Here is a 22,943-nt window from a genome sequence, read left to right as displayed (position 1 = left end):
GCCACCAAATAAATAAATAAAACTGGGTAGCTCCGAGACATGTGGAATCAGTACTAATAGCTGGCCCTTGATGAGCCTGTAATGAGGACGGCATGGTAATCTTCTATTTTGAGAAAGTTAGGTAACTTTAAACAGGGATAATTAAGTACACAAGGTTTTGAAATGCAGTATTGACTGTCGTTTCTCTCTGGATAAGAGGGCTGACTGTTTAACTGTATTTTGCCTGGAACATGTATTTCCATTACAGAACATTTGAGTGTTCCCTAGCTACAAGGGAGCAATATTTATTTTGTCCACAAGGTGGAGTAAGAAGATATCTTTAAGCCTTGTTTGCTACATCTTGAGGGGCTTCACTGAAATAAATCTGGGGTGACCCAAGCTATGCAACAAACAAATGAGAAATATTTTTTTAATAAGGATCTATTCAAATGATACACATGATGTCAGTAGATATCCAAAACGATTGCATCATTAGACTTACAAAGCAATCTTGTGCTTGTGCTTCCCGCTCCAACATATATTTAAGTGATTTCTTAAGAAAGATAACAACACAAACTAGGCTGTCACAATGAAATGTATACTGATAGCATATAATGAAAACAAACTTGAATATAATAAGTCTATATACAGTAGTAGGTGTATTATATATATATATATATATATATATATATATATATATATATATATATATATATATATATATATATATATATACTACCAGTTCAGACGTAGAAAATATCATTTTATTTCACAAACACTGACTGTAAAAAAAAAAAAAAAAATGTCTGGGCCATGCAGCCGGCAGTAATTTCAAATAGAAGTAATGAAATACCAGTGACAGCATAAACAGGCACATCCTACTGGGTTTGGGGTCTGGTCTGTCATTTCTTATAAGGCCTGATGGGTTTGGTTTGGCTTGTTTTGCTGGGTGGGAGCAGGCACATGTGCACCCTCACCTACTCTCAATCAAAAGTCACCATGTTTACCTAGGACACACCTTAGTTGGCCAACAATTTGATATCCCTGATTGGTAATTTCTGGTAAAAGTCTGCAGGGTTGTTTCTTTCCATTCTGTCAGCTGGAATGCCTCATATATATATATATATGGGTTTGTTCTGCTTCTCACAGTCTGTATTTATTTGGGAGTTGTTCTGTAATGGATTTAGTGTACCGGTATTTCAAAATCAACCCAGAGCTTTAAACTCTAAAAAAAAATAATTCTAAGGTCAAACTTACAAAGGCTTTATGAAGGATGTATTATTATAGTTTAGATGTTTGTCCGCTAGACTTACTCCTTTCTTTATTTAACTCATTTGTTTTAAAGAGAAAACATCTGGGATCCTATTTAGATGATGTAAATGGTGGCTACTTTAAACACGATGATGTTGTTTAAATGTTAAATATGGTCCTTCTGTAAATACCATTAAATATAAAAATCCACTGCATTCACATGAGCTGTTGGAGATGCTGTTTTTCATTGCCTATGTACACAAAGATCTGCATTTGAATTAATTCAATGGCATTGCTGTTTAGATCCACTGCATCAAATGAAAGAGGGTCTGAGATTTAACATTTCAGCACATCTCTAGGGGTTTTCAATGAACTTAGAGTTTGTGAACCAGATAGATTAATGCAGTATGTCATGTTACATCCATAACAAACTGTAGTAAAACAATGAAAACATTGTAAAACATGGTAAAGCCTGTTAAAACGTATAGAATATGATTAACTCAAAAATGACAGTGAAAATATACCATCTCATGCAGAAATGTTTGTATCATTGGGATACAGCATTACCAGAAACAACTCTAGATGAAATATTGCACAGTGGTCCTGATTTGGTTGCAGACTGGTACTGATAAAATATGGTACTATGGAACTGAAATGGATTGCCTTATATATTGGCCACTATATTGCCACTGCATACCACTCAACTAATGGCACATACCATAGTACCACCAGACCTTAGTACACAGCCATTTTGATGTTATTGTAGTGCCACTGCATTGCCACTGATGTTCATTAGCTAAGTATGGTGACCTTTAAAAGTAAAAGGGATTCTCCACACCTGGGCTGACCAAACCCTCCACCTTTAGCAGCATAGATCACTACCACATGTGTGCAGTGTGAAAGAGTTAGTGAGCTACTGGTGCGTGCAAAATGCAAGTTTGAAGTAAAGGTGTTGGAGCCAAACCATGAGCTGAGCCTTTGAATAGCAGGGAACACCCACAGTCTCAGCAATATAAATCTTGAAAATGCCAAGAAGTGTTTTGGGTTTGTGAACCATTTTACTGCAGTACATTTTCATATGGGGAAGGTTGGGAGCGAGGGGAGAACCTAAACAAATCTCTTAAAGGGTAAATAGCTTCAAACGTCTTTCATGTTTGTTTTATCTGTACCTTATCCTTTACCTTATCCTTTTATAATGTGGTTCTACAGAGTGGTTCTGTAATGCTTTATTTCAGCTTAAAGAATCCTAACTACCTGGACATTGTCTTTGTTTCCTGATTCCAGAAAACTTGTGTGAGGCAATGATCTTTCTGTTCTATTGGACACACCTGCTCTTTATGGTATAGTAAATAAGGAGATTGAATCATCACAGTTGAAATCTCTTTCCATATACTTCAGCTACAGTACTCCATTTCACTGCTTGTTGAGTTCTTAACTCGAATCTACTTTCCTCTGCCTAACCCTTAAAGGTATGATATTTATATATAGATATATTTGAAGTCGTGGATGTTCTTTTTCAGTGGATAACCTACTACACAAACACTGATACATAAACAACCCTAATGTATTGTAAGCGAACTTCAATAAATAGGTAATTGTATATAAATGAAATACCTATTTGTATATGATATGCATGTATATATATATATATATATATATATATATATATATATATATATATATATATATATATATTATACACACACACACACACATATATACACATACACAGATACAGTACATATTTAGAGTTTTGCTTCATAAATACTGTGGGACCCATACCTAAAAAACCACAACTTCCTTGATGCAAGGCATAGGCCCAAAACAGAACTACCCCGAATGCTGAACCTTAATAAAACAGCAGTGTGAAAAGGCCATGACATAATGTCTCTTTCAGTCTTATAACAACTACGGTTCTGAGTAAATACCTATTTTAAATATGAAAGAGGAAGTTTTGTTTTGCTTCTCTTGGCTTTGCAAGAGGCTAAAACAACAGTCATTTTCATGATACACGTTCCACTCCTTTAAGTCAAGGAAGGCGACGGTGTAATTGCTAGCTTCACTCTGTGTAAATTAGTATTTGTTTATTTGTTAAGTCTGGAAAAAAATAACTGCTGCAAGTTGCAAGACGTTTGGGAAATGAAAAAAAAAAGTTTCAAAATGTTGCTACAGTAGCATCCTTAACATCATCTTAGAAACAGCTTGTGTATGATGTGAACTGGATACCTCTTTGCTGTTTTGGATATTTATAGAATCCCTTTTAACATGTTAAAGTGGTTGTAGCTAACGAAATAACTCCATAAATGTTACTTCTCATGTGCTTCCATTTGCTATATAGGTCTCAGATGTGCAGTTTTGAAAGAAACACGTAAAGGCAGTCTTTTACGAATTGTTTAAACAGGAAATCACTAGTTTCACGATGATCTTGATTTGATTTTCACAATAGAAAAGTTAGATTTACATTATAGTTGTATAGCTATCATTTATAGTATCTTGATGTATTGTTAACTATTGGAATTGACTAGTATGACAATCAATGTAATATTTGAAACAAATACACAGTGTTAATGTGTGTGTATGTGTGTATATATATATATATATATATATATATATATATATATATATATATACACACAAAATAAATTATTTTTTCATTGAAAATGTGTATGATAGTTTAACTGGAAAACGACCGTTTAAGGTTTTAACATTGAATCTATTAAACACAGATTTACAGCCTTCCATTCAAGCATGGGACAAAGATGCTACACTGCTTCTTATAATACAACCCAAGGGCAAAAACAGGATCCCTCCCTGCTCCTGTTAAACTGTACACTTACTGTTATGTTCAGAGCAGCAGCCATCTTAACCTGCTTCTAAATCTGTTGACTGCTGAAGTAGTTCAGTGACTTTTGTAATAGGAGAGTGAAAAACTACATGTTTGGAGAACAACATTATCAGTGGTGGTCTCCAATTTTTTCTGTGCTTATGTTTAAAATGTTTAAACTGTCATAGGCCTATATTTTACTTGTATCTGATTAATCTTAAATCTGTAATTTTTTTACAGAGCTCTAGAGGATCCAATGTTTTACCGATCTTGCAATGTATAGTTTTTATTGGGCTCTTCCAGCAAAGTCCATTATCCACAGCAACAAAATGAAATCCAATCCCTGTTACAAGAAATGATTCATAATCAATTAAAACCCTAATGATTAAACTGTGTGCAGCAGGGTAACAGAGTATGGAAATAAAAACCACCTACCTCTCAAGGGCTACTGATTGTGCTTGATCTTTGTAAACTGCATAGAGCCAGGAAGAGGAGGAAGTAGTCTATTTTTAACTGTGAAATTTCTAAACCTGAACCGTAGTGTGTGTGTTTTTGTTTTTTGTTTCCTTTTTCTCTTTTACGAACTACATCATTACACTAAAACAAAATAGACACTTGATAAATCTACAAGAGACACAGGGGCCATATTTTCAAAGCATATCCTCCACTCTTTAATTAAATCCTTTTTTTTGAAAGGAGAAAGAAATCATGTTAATCTTACAAAATGAATAGCCAAAGCACATTAAGAGTGCTTGTTTGGTTCTGGTTTTACCTCTTTCAAAAAAATAGGAGTTAATTAAGGACTGGAGTAAAGCCTTTGAAAATATGGCCCATATTGGATTATTCAATTGATCTAAACAGCAGTGGATTTTAATACAGTCCACTTTTCAATCATTAAAATATGAACTAGAGTGGCTTGGCTGTTAAAGGCACAACCACGTGGTGTACAGGGTCAGTCAGGGGAGTGCAGGTTCGTGTCCTGACTGAACCAAGTTGACAATCTTTGCTGGAGATTCCACAGGGGTTAGGGATGCAAAATCGACAGGGACTGAGTCACTGCACCACACAACACAAGACCCTATTTGCCAGGAACCTGATGAGCTCAAACTGACATCAGGAAGGCTGACCTTTGTCCACTAGGGGCAGATAGCTCCCACTTTTGAGCTCCAGGATGTAAAGAGACGATTAGCTTGGTGGTGGGATTGGAGGACAATCTCCTGAAATGTTGTGAGGTATTGCTTAGTGGTCTCAATCAAGGACATAGTGGACATAACTCCACAACTCATAACCACCACATAATTCCTATTAAACACTTTTGCAGGAAATCACATGAAGACAAATGGAAGAAGCATTAATTTGAGGAGCATCACAATTCACCATAAACATAAAAAAAGAAAAGAAAACTAACAGATTGCAGGTACAGGCTTAACCATCCAGGGTAGTGCAATTGTCACTCTCCCTTGATACCTGGTACGAAACCAGCCTATGGATGTAGGACCCAATTTAACAAACTTTATAAGGAAAAGGTTTTTTTGGGGGGGTGGGGTGTAAGTTCCTGTAATTAATAGAGCAAATGTGGAGCCCTATTGCTTGGTTTAGTGCATGAATTAATAATTTATATCTAGGAAGCTACTAAATTGGGCGCTGATGGTCATAGTCAAGCTCCTGACTGGGTTGATATTAACACTCCTGTAATTCATGTCATTTGTAGAATTTGCACCTGTTCACAGCTCAACGTGGGATGTTGGAGTGTGTAATAGCAGGCGTGTTTGCCTACTGCAATCACTGTATCTTGTTTTGACATTTACCGATACTAAAATTGTTTTAAGGTACTTCAGTGTATGAATCATTATATAACACACACAGACACACAAACACACTCACACACACACACCTCCCTGTTTCAGAAAGCCTTTGTGACATGATGATTTCTCACTCTTAATGAATCAACAAATTAAAGGGTTTGTATGTGGGAGGAGGAATTTTAAAAGCAATGGCAGCACAAAAATAAGTGAAACGAGCCCACAGACCAAATCATGTTACTTTGTGTTGCTTTATCCCATGACGCATCATCCCTTGCCTTACAAGCCTGCATGTCTGTCTCATCAGGTTTTTGTCTGAAGTACCAGAGGTGCAACCAAGCCTTCAGCATATTCTCATTTCACATTTGAACAGGCTTGTATAATTTAAACGAGTTATGCTTGATTCCTACAGACAAGATATTAGAAAGGTTTACAGTGCAGGTCTCTTTACTCCCCTAGTAATAGCAGCAAAATATCAGATGTGCAATACAAAAATACAGATACTGTTCAAAAAACATTTTCGACAGTCACCTGACCTAAGAGGTCAACTGCTCTTATCAGCCAGTAATACCAAGAAGTGTTTATTTTCAATACAAGTGAATGACAGATGCACTGTGAATAGCAGCCACCTGGTTTTTACAGCTGCAAGTGTCCAGTGCCAAGAGTAGTTATTTCAGGTTTCACCGGGTCCAACATGATAATGTCCAATTGTGTATTCTCACCACGGCAATCCCCACAACAGCTCAGGAGAACTGAAGGACTGTCCTTAGATCTCATGATCAAGCCAGGTGCCTCTTTACATCCAGGAGCTCCCACAGCAGATGTGGGTGAGTTACCGACCCCTGGAGGGCAAAGGTCAGACCTGCAGGTAGCTGCTTGAACAAATTGGGTGCCTGGCTAGTAGGGTCTGTTGTAGTAAGGTGAGGAGTAACAGTGCCTTCTAATTAAAAAAACATCCTTTGGCCAGCCAACATATTACCTTTAATTTTAGCTCAAGTGCATTCCTTACATTGTAAAAGAGCTTTGCAAGGTTATTACAGTGGTGTAGTTGAGGGTATATGCAGGTAAACGTCGCTTCCCCACTTTTAATTTGGGCAATATAGCGTTTACCCACTTCTCATATAAGGGATACGGGTTACTCATTTCTACTCTCCTGTGATATGCATATCCTGGGTTAAAGACAAGATAGTTTAATGGTGAGCATCTGTGTTGCATTGCGGCATGCGACATTGACAGCTGAGAGGACTCAGTCACAACTGCAGCGCGAGCAGGGGGCGTGGCCACTGGACTACGTGTTGTGTTTGTGTGTGTGTGTGAGTGTTCTGTGATTGGTTGTTTATGTTCTGTTGTTAGGCACACCGGACCTGCAGGGCAGTGCTAGTAGACTTCATCCTAGCCCGTGAAAGGATGCTCACAGAACTGTTCACGTGAAGCTTACCATCGGGCCTGTGACTGTTCATACATGAACAGCACTGAGTGGGCTCTGGTTGGCTGAGGGTCATCTGTTCATGTTTATCTGTTCAACTCTACCAAACGGGAGTTTACCCACTTTTTTATTTACCACAACACCACTGGTTATATAAGAATGTTGTGTTATTTTTATTTTATTTTTTTAATATCCACTCAAGATGCTTACATGTATGTGCTCATGGCAATTAGACTGGTTTGATGCAACTGTCCCATATTCTCCATAATGTTGTATGTGAGAGTTATATTGCTATTATTTGAAGTTCACAGACTAGTCTTTATCCAATAGTATCAGGTTTTGAATCCGTTGTTTGAAGGGTATATATATCTTCTCTGATCAAGCAAAGTCTTCAAAAACAAACAGTAACAGACATTTACACAAGAAAAGGAAGTCCAAAGGAAATGATTTTATGGACATGGTGTTCTGTATACCGTTTCACACATTACTCATATATTGCTAAAAATATCTTCTCTGTTCAAACAGAATTCACATCTATAAAAACAACAGACACAAATATGTCTCTAAGAAGCACTGTTCTGAGGAAGGACATAACGCCAAACAATTAAGGGAAATTCAGTGACAGAGATGTGTGTTTTACTGTAAGTCAAATAAATCCCCAAATCCTGCATTTAAATAATGTGTCATTGTGTCAAAGGATGGTTATAAACAAATATACCATGCCTGTTGCCTTTAAACTTAATATACCCATCTCTTAATATCCCTAGAATATTTGGAGCTGTGTATTTTTATAGACTATATTTGGACATTTTTCTTCCATTGATTTCACCGTGTAACAATTTTTTTTTTTTTTTTTTGGTTCCTGGGTGGTAAGTGTTATTTCCTAATTGCTTATGCCTCAAAAGTATAGAAAATGGCTATTATTCCCCACAAACTTTGCTTTTGTGACCAGGACAGTGATATTTTGAAATGTACCTATTTCCAATGAGAAAACAGGCGAATTTGTGTCTTTTCGTTCACATAAAGTCAGAAAAAAACTAACATGTATTTATACTAAAGTAATACAAAAATGACTACAAAAGATTTAGAAGTGAGTAGTTTTTCGAGATTTACGATTATACTGTAAATCACTTTCACGAATCAGCCCCCAAATGTAGTCTCCCATCATGTTCTCGTTATACTGTCCTTGGTAGCGGTGTTCAAAGTCCAGTATATCCTGGTGGAAGCGCTCGCCTCCGAGTATGCTCCCATGTTCTCCTTGAATTTATCAAGATGAGCATCAAGGATATGGACTTTGAGGGACATCCTACAGCCCATTGTGCCGTAGTTCTTCACCAGAGTCTCAACCAGCTCCACATAGTTTTCGGCCTTGTGATTGCCCAGGAAGCCCCGAACCACTGCGACAAAGCTGTTCCAAGTTGCTTTCTCCTTACTAGTGAGCTTCTTGGGGAATTCATTGCACTCCAGGATCTTCTTTATCTGTGGTCCGACAAAGACACCGGCTTTGACCTTTGCCTCAGACAGCTTAGGGAAGAAGTCTTGAAGGTACTTGAAGGCTGCCGACTCCTTATCTAGAGCTCTGACAAATTGTTTCATAAGGCCCAATTTGATGTGCAGTGGTGGCATCAGCACCTTCCGGGGGTCCACCAGTGGCTCCCACTTGACGTTGTTCCTCCCCACAGAGAACTCGGTCCGTTGTGGCCAGTCCCGCCTGTGGTAGTGCGCCTTGGTGTCCCTGCTGTCCCAAAGGCAAAGATAGCAGGGAAACTTGGTAAAACCGCCTTGGAGACCCATCAGGAATGCCACCATTTTGAAGTCTCCTATGACCTCCCAGCCATACTCATCATACTTCAAGGCGTCCAGCAAGGTCTTGATGCTGTTGTAATCCTCTTTGAGGTGCACCGAGTGAGCCAGGGGAAGAGACGGGTACTTGTTACCATTATGGAGCAGCACGGCTTTGAGGCTCCTGGATGAGCTGTCAATGAAGGACAGTATAACGAGAACATGATGGGAGACTACATTTGGGGGCTGATTCGTGAAAGTGATTTACAGTATAATCGTAAATCTCGAAAAACTACTCACTTCTAAATCTTTTGTAGTCATTTTTGTATTACATTAGTATAAATACATGTTAATTTGGATTCATATGTTGTTTTTTTCTGACTTTATGTGAACGAAAAGACACAAATTCGCCCGTTTTCTCATTGGAAATAGGTAAATTTCAAAATATCACTGTCCTGGTCACAAAAGCAAAGTTTGTGGGGAATAATAGCCATTTTCTATACTTTTGAGGCATAAGCAATTAGGAAATAACACTTACTACCCAGGAACAAAAATTGTCTTACATAGTGTTACTTATGTATAACATACTGATCATTTTAATCCTACTGATACCAAAATCTGGTTTGCGGTCCAATTTTCAATACCATCTGTATCCATGGCAATACTCCACACAACATTTTATTAGTGGTAGCCCTTATGACACAAGAAGAGTATTGTGATAAAAGCATTCTTCCATATTGTCTACTGGAGTAATTTTGGCCTCTAAAATCGAATGTGTTGGAAATCTGCTCGTACAGCATTTGAGGTGCTATTTTTGTGAGTAGTCCATTGATCTTGATGGGACTGTTTGATAAGTAGATACCTCCATTGTGTGGATAACACAAGTTTCAAGATACAGGATGCAAGTTTCTTCATTTCTTTCTTAGAAGCTCATTTTGATTCTTTCCTCATGCAGGCACAGTTGTATCTGCAGGGCCTGCAAAATGTAAAAAGCTACAGCCAGAGAACAAAGACGCTATTCAGAGTGGAGAGCAGCTTCCCTTCTGCACCACTCTGCGACCACAAAAAAGTCTGCTGGTACATGCTATCTGACAGACACGGGATTCGATGGCAGAACAAGCCCCACAAAGGAATCAGTCTCATTATTTTATATACGCTTGGCTGTAACAAAGCAGCTTTTTCGGTTAGATACATGTGTACATGTGCATGTAGTGGACACGCTCTTAGGCCTCAGCACTTTTGCTGTTTGAGTTGTGCTAAAGCCTTTTAAAAATACGATTTGCCTGTTAGACCCCCTTCACTAATTTGTGGTACATTCCAGTGTTGCCGAAGTTGTAAGAAGACATTGTTTCTAATCCCTCTTCGCAGGGGTCATTTCCTGACTTTTGTGTCCCTTTTCTCCAGTCTAGAAATTTCCCATACCCCAGTGACTTGCTATAGTGAGATTTGAACGGCAGTCCTTTCCTCGTGCAGTAAGTCAAAACATCTGAAAACACTAAAACAATCTTTGAACAATGGTCCCCTTTGCGTAAGTGTCAAAAACCAGAAGATTAAGCTGTGGTTGATTCTGAGGTTGAATAAGTGAATTACATTATTTTTTTAGTGTTTTAGATATGATAACATGTTGCAGTTGGGTTGTTTTTTGACACCACGTGTTGAAACACTTTTGTTAATAAATTCTGTCACAGATATTTGTATGAGGTACAGAGTAGGTGACTTCGGATCGAAAGGAAATGTTTCCTATGGATTTTTTTTAACATATAGCAGCAAACTGCTTATTTCACATGCTATTATTTGAAGTTGGGACAAGAACATTACACAGCCAAACAACAGCCACGTGGAGATCAGTTTGCATGGTTGTTTAAAACCTAAGAACATTTTTTGGTAGGCCATTTCCTTCTCTTTTTTTTAAAATAACTAACTAAGTTGCAAAACTAATTCTATGTATGTACGCCTTGTTTACTCTTGCACCTCTTGGTCAAAGTCATGTTTAATAAGCTATACTGTTACTAAACTGAAAGCAACTTGAGAGCGCTTAAGAAACCACAAATTATATTTGTTGTTTGGTGCTGGTTTTAAAAAGTACCAGGTTTTTTTTTTGTTTCAAAACATTAGTCATTTGGAGAAGGTAATGCTTTGAAAATATTCCCTATTGGGCGTTAATTTTATACCTATTCTCCTTGAAGTCTCCTGATGAACTTCCCTTTTAAAAACAGTCCCTAAGGTTAAATAGATCCCCCATCCCCATCAGCCTGTTGGAAGTATGAAACATCTGGTCTGTTTTAAATGTAAATGACACCTCCATACCTTACTTCTGACACGTAACAGATTAGCAAGTGCTCAAGACCCATCCTTGTTAATTCAGAGTTTACTGTATATATATATATATATATATATATATATATATATATATATATATATATATATATATTACATTCTAATCTTTCTCTGTTCTCCACAAAGCCGAGATGGAGAGTTAATCTGTAACTTCCACCCCCTGAGTACTAATTATTCCCATGCTCCTTTGCTAATTACATGGAAATGAAGCCTCAATTCCAGTCAGTGGACGGTAGTCTTCATTAGAAAACCACAGCACATTTCAACACTTTTGCAAGCTGAACACGGACCAGATGGGCAAGGAGACTGAGAGAGGATGGCCTCTCCAGAGCAAACATGCAATGAGTTGAAACTATAGTGGACTTGCTTTGCCACTGCTTGTGTTATCCTTGCTCTGTAGATACTTGTTCCGGTATTTTTCATGAACACCAAAAGCGGTGTCTTTGTTACTTATGAAATACTTTGTTGTTTCTTAGATGCAGGGTTATAATGAAGAAATATCATTAGATATTGCCGTTTTATATTTTCCATATTTTTTTCCAGTGTTTTATTGAATGTTCCATAAAGCTTTAACATCGTTGAAATCTTAATAAAAGCACTTCCCCATCTTGTTAGTATTGCATGTGTTGGCAAAAGACCACCTTGTTCTAAGTCGAATGCTGTGTTTCATACGCAATATTGGCAGGATATACAAAAACTGACTACACAAATCTTTAAAATGAAGAAATTGTCAGAAAGTACATATGAGAATTGACACTTTCAGTGCCAGTATCAAATAGTTTCACAGATGCACATGTTTAATGCATGTTTCCGTATTTAATAACAAATGAATGAAAGTATTTTTATTATTTTTAGGTTATGGTGAATGAACGTAACCTGTACTAAAAATAATGTTTCACAGCACAGAGTGCCATTGGTGGCTAGACGTTGTAACTGCAGTTTCTTTTATCGGGATTGCAACTAACAGCAATGCTATAAGGAATCTTTAAGGAGGAAAAAATCTAAATTTGCTGTATCGGACAAAGATTTGTATTTTAGCATTTAATACTTGCATTAACTGTTTAATTAAGAGCTGGATTTTAGAAACAAACCATTATGTGATATGCAATCTGTCTGAGATTTTACTGTTGTCTAGTTGTGGACAAAACATTGCAGATCATTTTGCACAGTATTTAGATGTCATTTTATTTCACAAACATTTACATCTTTTGGGCAGAAACACAGATTCAAACAAATCTGATTCTATTCAATTAGTCATCTAAATTTAAGGACTCACTTCAGTCATGTGTGTGCTGAATTCATTATAAAGGTCAAAACTTTTCAATTAAAGTACCCCAATTTAAAATTGATGCTATGTATCAGCCAGTAAGTCTTTAAAAATGATTCAGCACAGCTTTGTTACACCCATTATCTGTGAATATTGGTCCCGTTTCCACATTAAGAAACAGGGGATACAGATGGGCGAGGCTATTGTTGCCAAGCTGTTCGGTCGGCGCCGAAACCCAGGCCTTGTATTGTTGATGTGGTTATAGGGTGAAAACTCATGCATTAGTGGACACAGGGTGTGAGGAGACCTTGATTCGAACGGCTCTCTTGGGCGGTGTGTCATGGCAGCCACAAGGTCAGGTGGCTATCTCCTGTATCCATGGAGACACGGCGACATACCCCATACTAAAAGTATATTTATCGGTGGGACCGATCAAACGACACCTGGTAGTAGGGGTGGCAGAAAGGCTAACATACCCAGTAATTCTGGGCCGGGACTGGCCAAACCATACAGAATTGGTTAAATTAATGGCAGCCCTGGTCACACACGTAAACGTTTCAGAAAAAGGGAAAGGGGATCCGTTTGGCAAGATTTTCCTCTTTACAACTGATTTGTTTTCCCCCACTTTTTGTCCTGGTTGGAGAACGCTCTGATGGTAGCAAACGCCAAACAAAGGGGGTTGGCACGCAGTGTGACCGAGCGGGCGAGGTTACTGGGCCATCCAGGCCAGAGGCCATTCCAGCAGACATGTGGGACCGAAGCGGGCACTTAGTGTGGGACCAGAAAAACTATTCCACACTGGTGCACACTTGGGGGCAGGTCCGGTCTATTGAAGGTAAGGATGTTGTTGCCACGGGCACAGGACAGCCTGTAACACAATTAATGATTCCCCAGTCTTATCGGACCGAGGTCATGAGGCTTGCGCATAACATCCCTTTTTCGGGACACCGCGGAGTCGATAAAACTAGGGAACGCATATTGGCCCAATTTTATTGGGTAGGACTTTATAAGGATGTGTCAAAATATGTAGCCACATGCCCAGATTGCCAGCGAGTTGCGCCGGGTCAAGTGTGCCCCGCCCCTTTGGTCCCACTGCCAATTATTTCCACCCCCTTTGAACGCATTGCAATGGACATTGTAGGCCCTTTGCTACCTTCTGATTCTGGGTATATGCATATATTAGTGGTGGTAGATTATTCAACGCGATACCAGGAAGCAGTTCCATTGAGGTCTACAAGTGCATCTGCGATAGCCAAAGAACTAGTCCAGATTATAGCCAGAGTAGGGATCCCCAAAAAGATACTGACTGATCATGAAACGAACCTCTCCTCTCAAAGATTATACAAAATACTTAAAATACGTCCCATCTGGACCTCTGTTTATCATCCTCAGACAGACGGTTTGGTGGAATGTTTTAATCAGACTAAAACAGATGAGACATTTTGTGATTCAAGAGCAAAAACATTGGGCAATGCTTCTTCCCTATCTCCTTTTTGCAGTGAGAGAAGTGCCGCAGAGTTCAACAGGGTTGTCCCCTTCGAGCTCTTGTACAGCCGACAGCCTTGCGGCATCCTCCATCTAGTGAGAGAGGGGTGGAAGGAGCACAAAGGCTCATCCAAAAATGTAGTGAAGCATTTGCTCCTACTCAGAGTGTGTGCTCGCTTGAATTTGGTTGGTGAATTGGCCCAGGACAATTTAAAATCAGCTCAGCATCGGCAGGAGCAACAGTACATTAAAAATGCATGTATTCAAAACTTTCGGCCAGGAGACAAACTACTGTTGCTCCTCCCCACGTTGGAATCGAAACTGTGTGCTAAATGGCAGGGGCCATATGAGGTGATTTGGGCTATAGGAAAGGTAATTTACGAAATGAAGCAGCCTGATCGCCAAAATGAGCATGAAATGTATCATCTTAATATGTTGAAGCCCTGGCAGGCAAGGGAGGCCTTATTTATAGCCCAGGCAAAGTAGAGGATAATTTAGGACCCTGTCTAGAGGCACCAGAGACATTCCAATGGAGGAACAGTTACTTCCAGATCAGCAAAGAAAGCTGCGTAAGTTAATTGAGGAGTTCAATGGTGTTTTTTCTGACTAGGTAGAACTAACCTATGCTATTATCTCTCCTCCAGGTTTCACGGTTTGAAAGAGACCTTACTGGATCCCAGAAAGTCGACGAGGTGGTGTTAACAAAGAGGTACGGGCGATGCTTGAACTTGGGGTGATTGAATCTTCCAGGAATGGGCGATGCAGTTCAATTGTGATAGTCGCCAAAAAGGATGGCACCAACCTCTTCTGCATTGATTTCCGTAAGGTAAACGCTGTTGTCAAGTTGGATGCCTACCCCATGCCTCGGGTTGACGAGCTTCTCGACAAACTGGGAACGGCCAGGTTCATCTCAACTTTGGACTTTGGATCCCATTAACCCACAGCTCTAGAGAGAAAATTACATTCTCTACTCCTGATGGTCTGTTCCATTTTATAACCATGCCGTTTGGGCTACATGATGCACCCGCTGCCTTTCATACTAATGGACCAGGTCTTACACCATCGTGCGTATACGTATATTGTATATACGTATATTGACGATATGGTTATCTTAGCGTATCCATAGCATATATCCATAGCGTATATTGACGATATGGTTATCTACAGCTCCACCTGGCGAGAGCATTTGGTTAGGATCACAGCCGTCCTTCAGTCTCTAAAGGTAGCCCGGCTGACAGCCAAGTTGAGAAATTGTGTATTTGCCAAAATAGAAACTCAATATTTGGGATGTATTATGGGAAATGGGCAGGTGAAACCCGTTATCACCAAAGTCCAGGCTTTGATGAACGCGGCAATCCCCAAAACCAAGTCCCAGGTAAGGTCTCTATTGGGGTTGTCCAGTTATTACCGTAGATTCATCCCCGAGTATGCCACAGTGGTCAGTCCTTTAGTAAACCTCACTAGAATGTGTACTCCAAATTTGATTAAATGGTCAGGAGAATGTCAGGGGGCATTTGACACTATCAAGCAGAGACTTTGCCAGGCCCCCACCATCATCACACCAGATTTTAACAAAAGATTCATCCTCCACACTGACGCTTCAGATGTTGGTCTGGGGGCAGTCTTGTCCCAAAAGGTAGATGGGGTAGAACATCCCATCATGTACCTCAGTAAAAAGATGCTCCCCGGGAGATATTACCTGCTGGGAAATTCATTCGATCTCGTCACAGACCACGCCCGACTCAAGTGGTTAAGCACAATGAAGGACAGCAATGCCTGGATAACTTGGTGGTATCTGGCATTGCAGCCCTTCATGTATCATATGATTCACCATGCAGGGAAAGACAACCAAAATGCAGAGGTGTAATGGGAAAAGTAGATTTAGCCGAGTGTTCCTTCAGCTCCACTCTGAGCTGTGGGATATGTGACAGAGAAAGAATGCATCTTGGTTATAAATCTCCCTCCCGACCTGTGAGGACGCTGGGTAATGGGAACAGTGTGCCCCGGACTGGATGGTCTGACTGTTAATTTCCGGGTAAGGTGGAAGTTAGCCATATAGAAAAGGGGCAAAGCCACGGTACACCAAGTCATCGCCCCAGACGGGAAGCGATGTGGCAACCGTGGATTGGAGGAAAAACTGTTGCACTCATTAACCAAGGTGGCGTGAATGACGGTACAAAATGGGACGTGGCTAAGCGATCAGTTCCTTTGTTATGGTTGAGAGAGAACCGCTGAAAGAAAATAAAAAGTAACCGTGAGTGTTTAGTGTTTGTTTGTTTTGTCATTTCTAATTGTACTCATCTGTTCTTATTAGACAGCTAACACATACCGGGAGCTGTCACTAAAGGCCAGCACCAACCCGGACAACACTTCACCACTGTGCACTAATAAATTGTATTTCACCACTTGCACATTAGCACTCACTCACCCAATTTTTTTTTTTAAAAAAGCCTGAGGTAATACAGCCACCTCTTGTATACTTAGCGTTGGACACTAGGCAAATTCCTTGGTCACGGTTAGTTGGCAAAATCAATTTCTACCAGCTCACAATCCTAACTGGGGCTGAATGAGTCTCAGTTCAAACCTGCTTGCTCTCAGTCTCATGCCAGTGGATCTGGACTGATTTCAAATCGAATTGTAGTTCGAGGTATTTACAGTTTGTATAGTAGTTTAAAACCTAAGAATTGTTTTTGGTGGGCCTTTTTTCAAAAGACTGACTGGTTTTTATGTATTTACGCAGTAAATGCAAAAATATATGTTTTCTTGTAGTGTTTACCTTGCAGATCAGAACATCATTACAGATTACTATTTCAGATATTAAATATATTTTGTGGATACAGTAACTCAAAAGAAGAAAGCCATTGTCACAAACATGATTCCTTTCATAGCCTTTCCTCAGTCGAGGATGAAGCTTGTTTAGCACACAGACGACAGGATGTTTAAATTAGGTTCTTCAGACCACATAGTTCTTAAATCTAAATATTCTTGTTGTAAAGCTGAGAGTAGTCTACTGGAATTCCACCTACAAACAATTATAATAAAGGTTTCTGAGGTGTTAGATGTTAACTGATAAACACTGATAAAAAAACCACAAAGCAAAGAAAAAAGAATCCTGTGTTTTTCATATACACATCAAAAGAACACCAGAGACTACTACTTATGTTGTGTTCACTTCCTGCCATTCATAGTGCAGTGTTTTGTTTGCAATAGACACACAGCATACACTGTGATCCCATATTTGAGTTGCCTAAGTAATATAGTGAATTGAAATCCTGATTCTGAAACCATTAAGTACTAGTAAAAAGTGTATACTATAAAATGCAGTATATGGAAGTAGGATTTTGTATATCTAAGCTGAAATTGGATTGGCAAAGTTTGTGTTTTTGTTTTTTGGATATCCCTAGCAGAAAAGTTGAACTAGCCACACTAGTATAATACCAGTGTATAATCCTGAAGAAACTCTAGTTGAACTATCAACACACCATGCAATACATATGAGAACATTGTTGTCTTGCTATAGCAATGCATAGGTGCTAAAATCCATTAACCCCATAAGGAATCTTCTTTTCAACAACCCTCACAAAATACATTTCTCGCAGTAATCTATTACATTTAGAAGGATTTCTGTATACAGGAGCAAAGAAAGATTTTCTTAATTCTCAAGTACAAATTCCCCAAAGATACCAAAGAAATATAAAACAGGAAGAAGGATTTACAGCCAGTGACTTAGACACGAAGGAAATGCATGATTCATACATCTGCTAAAGATATTATTATACAGTACAGCCAGGGGTGAAATTCTCAACAAACAAATGCAGGTACTCATATGGACAGCCGGGTGTAAACATTTAAAAAATTGAGACAATTTGAGTGCCATATGAATAAATACTTTTAAAATGTATACATAACGGTACACGATACACTTATGAATACAAAATTAGCTTTAAAAAATAACTGATCAAATAATAACCCATTCACCACAAACAAAGAAGCTGAAAATACTAAAAGCATTTTGTCCTCTGCATATATCACTCAGTCATCTACTGTAAAATAACACTTAAGTTAAACTTTAAATGACAACCATTAAGAAATATTATACTATGTGGTAACTGCTGTAGAGAGGGAGTTTTGTTTCAAGATATCCTAAAAAAGGGATGATATTATAAAAACTGATATAAAAAAAACAGCTGTGCTATGAAAAAATGATACAAAAAGGTCGTCAAACAATGCACAACAACAACATTATATGCCTGTTTACTTTATGTATTTATTTATTCTACAGTAATATATTCAGTGTGTTCTCTGTTGTGTTTCTGCGTAGATTAATTACAATGATCTATTCCATAAAAAGATTTTCCAGGCAGAAAAGTAGACTCTAAAAAAAAAAGAAAAATGTATCCCTGGTATTACGGTTTCTGCACATTTTCATAAAGTAATATCATTACTGTGGTTTACTTATGCCTTTTTTTTAGATATACATGTAAGTGAGTAACTCATGTTTAACTTAAAACTCTTCAAAATATTTTAGGAAAGGAGGCATTGTACAAAGAAAAAGCACCTCACCGTTTTGGTTTTCGCTTATTACAGTCCTCAGAACAGAAAATACTAGAATCACAACAAAACAAAATGTTTAGCACTATACTTAACATGTACCTTGCAAGTTGGGCCTGTGTTTGAAAAGCATGAAGCACACCTACATCTGTATCCCGATTCTGACTCGCTTACCAAAATCTGAAGCAGCACTTTGATCCTGTTTTATTTAATGTTAATCCCTACTGTCCCACACATCACTTGCCATTTTAGAAACATTCATGCAAAATGTGGTAAATCGGTGCAAGGCAAAACGCGTTATGATAATTATTTCTAATATTTATAAACTATGTAATTTATGGAGAACACTGATGTGGCTTTTTGCCTTCAAATTCATGTGCAGCAATGTTCGTTTTGAATATTTCATATAGTTTCTCCGCCGCACGAAAGAAAATAATTATTACTTCATAATAATCCAAATTACTCCATACTGCTGTTTTCACGTTGCACTGCTAAGGTCTTTTCTCGTTGATCAACGAATGAGCACTGACACAAAGAGAAATGATCAGAGATTTGTGACTCATGCCAAACAGAAATCTGATCAGAATGAAAGCTTGGCCAATTAACCAGCGGTGATTATACTGACATTAATGGTGGCCAATAGCAGCTAACAGAAACAGAAGCAGTATGAGGAAACAGAATGCAAGCAGCACGACCTGTGCTGAATGAAAGCGCATTTGAGAAATGTTGCACTACTGGACTGTGTGAGTGGATGGAATGCATCTGCATTGGATGAAAAGCAGAATAAATAAGTCCTGGTACCCAGTACCGGCATCAAAATAAGTCCCGGTACAGAGTACCAGTGAGTACCGGCTGAATTTCACCCCTGAGTACAGCACAGCAATATTGTACTTTCCATAGATCAGTTAAGAGCCAGAACAGTTTCACAAGCAACCCTATTTACAGTTCACTTTTTTCACATGCACAGCTTTTCTTAAATGTTCAGATTATACTTCCTTAAAATTATTCAAAACCGAAATACATTGACCTTTTCTCCGCTAAAGAAGCTTCCTTAAAAAGTTACAGTTCATTTTAGAAATTGCACACTAAGTATTATGCAAGTACAAAGATAATAGTATTTATTTGTATTATTTAAATATGGATGGATTAGCCAAAATATATTGTCAAATTTGTAATATATGGGTACTACATTGGTAAATATACCTCAGACACTTTGTGGTTACTGCATGGAATGGAATAAAACACTTTTACAAGTTCCAAAGTGGTACTTTATAACATTCCCATGCAGTAATCATTTTGTACCACATGGCCTATTTTATTAAATCAACAATCCATTTTTATATTATAATCACAACATAAAAGTACATTGTGGCTAAGGCCACGCATATGCATTTCATAAATTGTGACATCAAACTGAAGACAATCCTGTATCCTCTATTTATAACATGGATTTTACAGGATCCTTTTAAAAGTAACACCACTTTCAGTCATCATTGTAGGTTTATCCACAGCTAATGTTTTTGGTTTTTCTAAATATGTCTTCTGGGATCCAGATCTCAATGGGTTCTCATCCAGGTTAAAAAAAGAAAGAAAATAATTGAAGGTCCAGTGTATACTAGTACAAAACTAGAATATTAAATGTGACCCATATTCACAGTGTTGTTCATCAGTGAAAACATTACCAGTGTCAAAGAAAGCATTGATGAAAAGCTTGACAGATCAGAAATGCAGAGGATGAACACAGGCCAAATGCATATATCTTGGTATATTAAAAAAAAGAGGTTAAGAAATAAATCAATCTAATAATCAAACAGTACGACCAAAGGCCATTGAAAATACTAAATGTAGTTTTTTCATAATTGTTGTTTATTTTTGGAAATTTGGTTTTGGTATTATCAAGTAAATAAGCTGATCATGCTCTTCCTTAGTTGTGGTCTCCTGTGAGTTCTTTAGGTCCATATCTATTTGTGATTATCTTCTCTGATGCATGACATTCAAGATATATGACACAGAGGTCTGATTTCCTGGGACATATCGTAACGAAGCACCCTTTCAGATGTCACTCTTTAAGAGTCACTTAACTGAATGCCTGTTGCATATTACTGTTGCTCCTTTAAGTGACCGATGACCCCAAAAGTTTTTTGAGAGCTCTGTAAAGTTGGCAGATAATTGGCATGAACCAAGGGAGTTGACCTGACCCCAAATACGTTTGTACAATTAAAAAGGATGTTTTGTAGCATTCTGTTTTGCAAATAAAGGATTTAATTTCGAGATTGCTATATATTTATGAGAGGCTGTTTATTGAGCTATCTGGACAGGCAAGGGTTGGAAAGTGGAAAGTCTTCAGATTTGAAAATCTGCCAAGTAGTCCACTAAATACAAATAAAGTTTGTGAGGCAGCTCTACAATAGACATATTATCCAAGTCCCAAGAATTGGCAAGGAATACAGTAGCCAAATGGCTTGTCCTTGAGCTTTTTTGGAGGGATGGGTTACAGCTATCAAGTCTGGGAGGGGACAAGATAAGCTCACAGAAATTCTCACATCACCTAGAAGAAAGATATTCAGTTTTGTTGTGTTATCTGTCTTCTGCACAAGAAATGATATCTCCAGGACAGACGAAAAGAGGTATCTTATCAGGCTTGCAGTTCCGATAGCTTAACTGAGGAGCCCCATCATGATTCTGCTAGTGGGCTACTGCCTTTTTAATTTATTTTTTTAACAAATAGCAGGTGGTTTATAATAAGAAAGAAGGTGTTAACTTGGAATTATATTTATTTAAATCCCACAAGGCACAACCATTAGAACACCCACTGGAGTGATTTTGGCCCTTTGGAGCCATTTCATGAACAGTGTCCCAGGAACCCTGCTCACAGAAGTGCAAGGCAAGTGTCAGTGAGAAAATGAGTCAGAGACTAGGATGTCTTGCCTCTCAATTCTTAACTACTTGACCACACTACTTCCCCCAACAGGCTGCTATGTCTCATTCAGTTCAGATAGGCCTGCTGTAAACTCATTTGGCAGTTCTGGGATAGCCCAATGGAATAACAACCTCTGGAAACTGCCTCTTCAGAAACAAAGCATGTGTAACTGCCCTTACCAGCTCAAGAAATACTTCGAACCACATGCAATGAATCATTTGCCCATATCCACTAAAGTGTTATGGGAAACTGTTTCCAATGTCATTCAATTCTAAAATCCTTTGTTTTGTGTATTGTGCATACACCACCCATAAAAGAATCACCTTTTTCACACTGTTTGTTACATTCTTCCTTATACTTCTTTATTAACTCAATATAATGTTTGCTTGTGTTTTTGAATTTTAATTAAAAATATTTATTTTTAAAAAGGGAATGGCTGTAAGTACTGTTTATAGAGAATTACATGATAGAGAATGTACTAAAACTGGGAAAATATCTCACCAAACACACTGCCATCGCTATGACAACCAAGAAGAACCACTTCGTCTGATCTTTCAATTCTGCCTCCACTGACATGCAACACTTATGTAATCCTGATCATTTCTATAGATGTCTAGAACATTCACATTTATTGTTTTAATGGGAAGGGGACAGTCATTGTGACTGTTCGAGCTGTTGCAATCAGGTGACATGTTTTATTTTGTACAGTACTAAATATATGCCACTTAGATGATTGAAGAACTTGTGGTGTAAACAGAGGTCTGGGTTCAATGGCTTATTTTATGTTTCCTGGTCACACCACAATATTTTAACATTTAGCATGGAATTTATGAAAAAAAGAAAACACTGATGATCATTAAATTGGACTATGCGTGATTTCAGGCTTGCATTATGTGGGAACCCAGCAATCTCGTCATTACCAAGCCGCCTAGAAACAGCCTACCTACTTTGACACCACAAAGCTATCCAGCTTTCCCTATCATAATGTCCTTGTGTGCATTAACAATATCATTAAATGAAATTGACAGTATCACTTATATTTTAAACATGATTTTTATAGTAGTAATCAGCTATGGTATATTTTGGTATAATTCTTGACAGTGAGCAATCTTTTTTTTTTTTTTTTTAGAACTCACGACAGTGTACAAGTTGTCCTGTTTATGGTTCATTTCAAGGCTGTTTAGATGTTAGCTGTGTTTAAAAATAACGCTATGGGAGTGATGCAAGAATACGGGCAAAGTGATTTGCCTGTGCAAAACCCCCATAATTCTGCCATAAATTGTGTTTAGCAGCTGTAATGTCTGATTTTACCGGCCGCA

The sequence above is a fragment of the Acipenser ruthenus genome, chromosome 15 (assembly GCF_902713425.1).
Source record: "Acipenser ruthenus chromosome 15, fAciRut3.2 maternal haplotype, whole genome shotgun sequence".
Taxonomy (NCBI): Eukaryota; Metazoa; Chordata; class Actinopteri; order Acipenseriformes; family Acipenseridae; genus Acipenser; species Acipenser ruthenus.
The sequence above is the reverse complement of the archived record's forward strand: the minus strand, read 5'-3'. Positions refer to the sequence as shown.